Raw genomic sequence first — 6451 nt, forward strand, 5'->3', positions numbered from 1 at the left:
AATTAAATAGTTCTGTCTAAGGTCAGGCTTTTCAAAAGCACAGTTGACGTGCTAAATAATAAGAGTATGGTTATAGGTACAGTGTAATCCACTTATAACGATACCAGATATAACGATATATCGCTTATAGCGATCAAATTTTTTAGATTTGATCGCTATTTTTTTAGATTTGATTTGATCCAGATATAACGATAATCGGCTATAACGATTGGATTTTGCGGTTTTCTCAATATCGTTATAAGTGGACTGCACTGTACTAACTTTTCATTTCATAAAGCACGCTAGAGATAATATTAAATTCAAACTAGAATACTACAGGAAAGAGAGAGAGAGCAGTTACAGAAACAACGACCTAAATGTATTTAGTTACCACGAAGCATTAAAGTTATTGCCATTTATGATATATATATCATACTTAAATTTAGATGTTTCAGTCACCGCACTGCCGGAACGAGCGGTAGAGAATGTTTTACGTTTAGTTATTTGTTATAAGATTTTGGTTACCACGAAATCAATTATTAATTAACAGGGCAATGTATTTTTACGCCAACAAAATCCACTGTTCAGTTCAGTATACCGCTACATTAAACAAGACAGAAATGCTAATTCTCATTTTATATTAATATTTGTTTTAAAATTATTCGATGCATTAAAATTAACTTGTTTAAATCTTTTCAATACTAGATACATATATGATTTCACTTGGCCGGTATAATTATGCAAATACTTTTCACTCTAGAAGAAACATATAGTTATTGCTGCTATAAAAACATAATATATCAGGCTATGACGTCAGGTTCGACAATTTCTCTTCTGCAATCGAAACCGGATTTCTAACCGTAAACCTTGCTCTAAATTAACAAAATTATTATTCTGAGCGAAAAATAATTTCCCGGGGCAAATTTAGTTTTTGTGTCTGCTGCGTAAGAAACGCAAGTATATTCTTTTAAACAATTTTAACTTGGACGTTTTTTTCTGTTTTTTGTTTTTTTTTTACTCTGCGTTCTGACCCAAGTGTGAGATTAAATGCGTTTCGATAACTTCAAACTAACTGGCCTGAAGCGCCAGAAGAAAATAAACAGTAGCCTTAAATTAAATATATGTAAAACGCGAAAGGCGCTGTAAATATGACTGTAATTGTTTATGATTTTTAATACATATCTTAAAAATACATTTACTTTTAGCTTGTTGCCTCTAGTTTTTATTTTTTTTTTCGTTATCTCTAATCCTAGATCAGACTAAAGGCACACTTCCTATTTTCTGAAGTCCTCTCTCATTTAATGGACATGGCAGCTGCATTAAGTTTAAAACTATTAAATATATGTTCTTAATATATTCACAAGTTACCCCTAAAAAAACCTCCAGTGACAAGCTGTGTAGTATTTGTACCGGTGTGTACTCCAAAGTAGTTTTTTTTTCCATTCTTCTAGCGGCGGGAGGATTTCTTGCAACTTATGATGGATGTCGAGGATGGTAACATTGCAACCACGACTGAAAATGCACAATCAGCTGTCGATAAGCTCTTCAAGCTCGACTTGTAGATAAAGAAGAACAAACTTATTGGAAGTTTTAAAGGTCTGCTTTTCTTTCTTGCTTTCGAGCATAAACTTCAACGCAAAAGCGTTAGCTTTGTTTAGCATGTTTTAGGCATGTGAATCGTGCACGCCTAAGCATTTTTCTTTGTGCATGGAATTTGCTTAGTAGTTCTATTCTTCACATTATTAATTTTATTCAAATGCATTTTTATCATCCCTTCTGTGCTTCTATTTCCCTTTTTTATTTATTTTATTTTCACTCTTCTGTGTAACTTTCCATCCAGCAGGGTCCACTCATATCTCTTTTTTTTTACGTTTTTTGGTTTTTCATTGCAAATAATTTGGCCCTTCACAGTGTCATTTGTTCCTTTTACCCGATTAACTTCCTCTCGCTCTTGCACGTGCTTCAAACTGAACAATAAGGAGGGGGTTGAACCACCTGTGATTACACGAGACGACACGCACCTGCATTTCTGTGGACAGCATTAATGTACCCGACGCAAGAATTTCTTTTTTTTTTTTTTTGCTGCATTTTAGTAGAAGCTAACAAAAAAGGAAACACGATAAAAAGAGCTGGGTAAGCCGACAGAAAGGACCTTCATGGCTGACAATTTTAGAATAAAAGCTAAGAAGGTTACTTATCTCTTTTTTTTCATTTTCTTCATCTCTTTTAGTTTTAACTAAAAAAAAGAGCCATGGAGCAGTGCGTTTTCTACGTTTTCGCTGGTTAAGATACGACGTCAACCAGTGGCGTACCAAATTGCTTTTGAGTGGGGGGGGGGGGGGGGCAAACCAGCGCCCCCCCCCTCCTTCCAGGGCAGGGGGCCGTCCCCTTGGTATCCTTTGGGCGCCGCCGCCAGTGTTTGCCCTGCCCAGCGGTGGCTGTTTCAGGGGGGGGGGGGGCACATGCCCTGCCCCCCCCCCCCATCCTGAGAACTGGGGGGCAAGCGCCCCCCTTGCCCCCGCCCCCCCCCCCCCCCCCGGGTTGGTACGCCCATGACGTTAGCCTTGAACATGTCCGCTATCTACCTTCTCGCTTTGCATCCCGAACTTCAAGCAAAGCTGAGGAAAGAAGCGGATGAATACTTCACACGACATATCGGTTATAAACAAGTCATTTGTCTTGCGATTAAACTGCAGAAACCGCAAAAAAAGGAATGTTTCAATCTTTACCAAGCAATGAAAAAACTCTATCGATGCTATATGAGCGCAGATCTTATATTGCTAGAATATTTATTCTACGCATCACCTGTCAAGATTACATGTAACAAGATTACTTTCCAGGAACGGATACTAAAGTTGTTAACGGTACTGTATTGAAATTGATTGATAGGGCTTAATGTACAGGTTCGTCTTAATGGGTTTGTTATTCAGGTGATGTACATTTATTTGCGTTAATCCAAGCAGCAACTATGAATCGTTAAAAAAAAACGAAAAAAAAAACTACGAATTGTTCAAATAAGATTAGCAACATTTTACAATCCACTCTAATATCTAAAACTGATTACATTACTGAAAAACGTAATGATGCGATTCCCATTGACGTAAGGCAGACAAACCTTAATATTTGAAACTCAAGAATGTGACAACTCCATTATTAGTTAAGAGCTAATTTTTGTTCGAAATTTGAACAAAATCTATTTGAATTGCAGATTGAACTGACCACAAATACATTTACTAGTTTTGCTTTCGGATTCATTAGCGAGCACATTTCAGGTTTTCTTTTTAATCAAATATACAACGTTTTGAAGATGATTTGGATTAAACCTCACGTAGAAAAATATATACTAAAAAAAAACGGTTTATAAATGAAGTGAATTAACGATTCTGACAAATGGTAGTAATTTTCGCTTGGGCTTGAAAGGTTTGACGTGTTTTCATCATGGTATTTCGTCGTGAACGTCGTTTTACTCGTTTTTAAGAATAATATTACGCTTCGCAAGATCACGGCAAAACGAATATGGAAATTTCTAAGATTTTTCGCCAGATATCAAATTCACGTTCATTATTTTAGATCTTGCATCAATAGCTTCTGTGAGATAGTCGGTATGCAAGAAGGAATACTCAGAACAAAGGTGGCTCGATCAATGTCGTTGTTCATTTGCTCTATTACGTGGAACTCTCAAGCTTTTACCTTCCGTTGCCGCTATTCTGTCAACATGTATTATTTTTCTTTTACAGAGGAATAAACTAATCTTTTATTTCTTAAAATTAGTCAGTAAACTAATTAACATGTTGTCATGACGGGTCCAATGAAGTAAGGTACTTGTTAACACTAGTCTCGTTCATATGTGAGCAAACATTTTAGGTAATATAAATAATACTAAAATCTTCAATGCATGTCACAAAAAAAGACTAATATTTTGCCGGTAAACACATAGCGTTAGGCGAAAACTGTATGCATTTTTGTTTCAAGAAAAGTGAGTAAAATTAGTGTTAGCCTATCAGTGCTTTCTAGTTCGCTATTGCCGAAGGTTGCTAAGAACGTAAGCAATCAAAGCACATGGGTACACGCACGTTCTGCTTCCTGAAAAAATAATATTCCAGGTGGATATTAGTCACACATGCCTTTCCTGAATTTATGCCTCTCTGCGCAGTATAGTAAAAGCCTGCGACCTGCCAGAATACCTGTTGTGTACTGAAGTGTAGCGTGAGAGCGCGGTGCGCGCGGGAGCACGGGTCAACGCACCTGCACGTGCCAACGCGAGTCACGGACACTTCTACGCCGAGCCTTCTCGAACAGGACATGTTTGTACATATCTGAGCTAGTGAAGCGGGGCGCATGGCGCTAAGCCCACCAAGGTGTCCTGTCTCGCTCGGCACTTAACAATGTCATATCTAGAAAGTCGCAAAACTCACTCCAAAGAGCAAGAGGTTGGAGACGACACGCTATATTTACGTCCTGCTGGAACAAAAACACTCGTAGCACTTGTACTGATGTAACCGAAAAATGACAATCAGATATGTTTTGTGGGTACCTAAGGTGCGAATGCGGAAGCTCCAATTGCTTAGTAACGCTAGCCCTATCACAGGTACAACTTCCCGTCATCTTTCACTAAAAGGCACGTTTCTGATTGCATTTTTGGCGGATCCACAGTGAAACAGGAAAGAAATCGTATTCGTACGGGAGGGCTTTAAATGAGTCATATAAGAAAACTGCGCGCAACATATTTTATAACAGTCAGGTTTCTCCCCAAGGAGCAAGGTAGATGGTAACAATCAAAACGTCCTTAGAATGAAATGCCATTAAAAAAATGGCCTTGACTAACCATCCTCGGATGACTGTCACTACTCACGGAGTAAATGAGCGGCCATTCGAGTGAGCCTACTTACAAGAAAGGGAGGGCATTGTCAATAAAGAAAGTTAAAAAAAAATCTACAGGCATTTGCGTTCCGTGGCGCATCTGTAGAGCTGAGCAGCATTGTTACCCAAAGGTTAAATATTTTGTGATGAAATTAGATGTTCGGAACCAGTACAAAGTTCATTTTCTATATCCCCCAAGTCAAGAAACTAACGAAGGTATCTCAGAGGTCGTTGCGATTCTACGTAGTTAAAAGAGTTGGACATCGACCGCTAAGTAATTGTAATAAAATTGTTTCTTCATTGCAATAAAAAAAAAAAACTCGTACGATAAAAAAAAGTACCTTCGAAGTGAGAGTATAACAGATTTTGGAAATACATATGCGTAAATTTAAACCAGTTTGATTCAAGTAACACTGACCTTAACTTAAATACATTTTTCTTGTAACTTTGGCATCCCGGCCTGCTCCTCTACGTCCTGAAATGAACCAAGCATCGGAGAAACTGGATGTTTCCGCTAAATCTAGCGAAGAAACTGAATTTCCCCGCTAAATTTAGCGGTGAATTGAATTAGGGTTGAGGTCACGAAACGTCAATTTACCCGTTAAAAATTAGCACGGTTACGCCTACGTCGACGCTGTCGCTGCGAAACACGGAAACGGGCGCCTAAGAGCTGCGCTCTAAAATGAAAGACGTTTACGAATATCTGTAATGCAAATTTAGAGCGCAGCTCTTGAGGAGAAGGGGAGGCTACGGAGGGGAGGTTATACCCCTCCTTCTCCTCCATATCCTCTCCTCCTCCCCTTCTTCTTCTTCGTAGCCTCCACTCCTACTGCGTACTCTCCCATGCTCCTCCTTCGTACCCTCCCCTCCTCCTCCTCCATACCCACTCCTCCTCCCACAGTTGCCCCACTAAATTTAGCTGGAAAATTGGCGCCACGTGACCTCAACACCAATTCATTTTCCCCGCTAAATTTATCGGGGAAATGACGTCACATTACTTGGTGTAATTTCACCTATGAACAAATTTTGTTTGAACAGGTGTTTAGGTCACGTGACGACAATTTTCCCGCTAAATCTAGCGGAGAAACTGAATTTGTCCGCTAAATCTGTCGGAAAAACTGAATTTACCCGCGGCATTCAATTTGTGCTGAGATCACGTGACGTTAATTTTCCCGATAAATTTAGCACGGTTACGCCGACGTCGCGAAATCCGGTAACGGGCGCCTAACAGCTGAGCTCTAAAACAAAAATGTTCGTTGCGCCGGAAAGAACTGAAAACACTGCTCTGTTACATTATTAGAGAAATCTTCTCTATTGTTGCTCGCAACCGACCAACACCCGTTACGGTGCCAGGTGTCCGAATTGAATCTTCTGTTTTACAATATAACATGCGACATGGCCGCCATTTCATTTTTTTCTTACACATAGATCGTACAATTGTTTTATTCAATTACCAGCTCAATGTCCAACGCAGTGTCCATCAGACAGTCTGTTTCTTTATCAACCGGAGAATGGTCGCAGTATTTTGTGAGCATATTTCTTCTCCTCGTCCCTCGTGTATGCGCTGTTGTTGCTTACGGGACATGAACCGACATGCACAACCTCATTACCA

This window comes from Ixodes scapularis, unplaced genomic scaffold (assembly GCF_016920785.2).
Source record: "Ixodes scapularis isolate PalLabHiFi unplaced genomic scaffold, ASM1692078v2 PGA_scaffold0__279_contigs__length_252992795, whole genome shotgun sequence".
NCBI classification, from domain to species: domain Eukaryota; kingdom Metazoa; phylum Arthropoda; class Arachnida; order Ixodida; family Ixodidae; genus Ixodes; species Ixodes scapularis.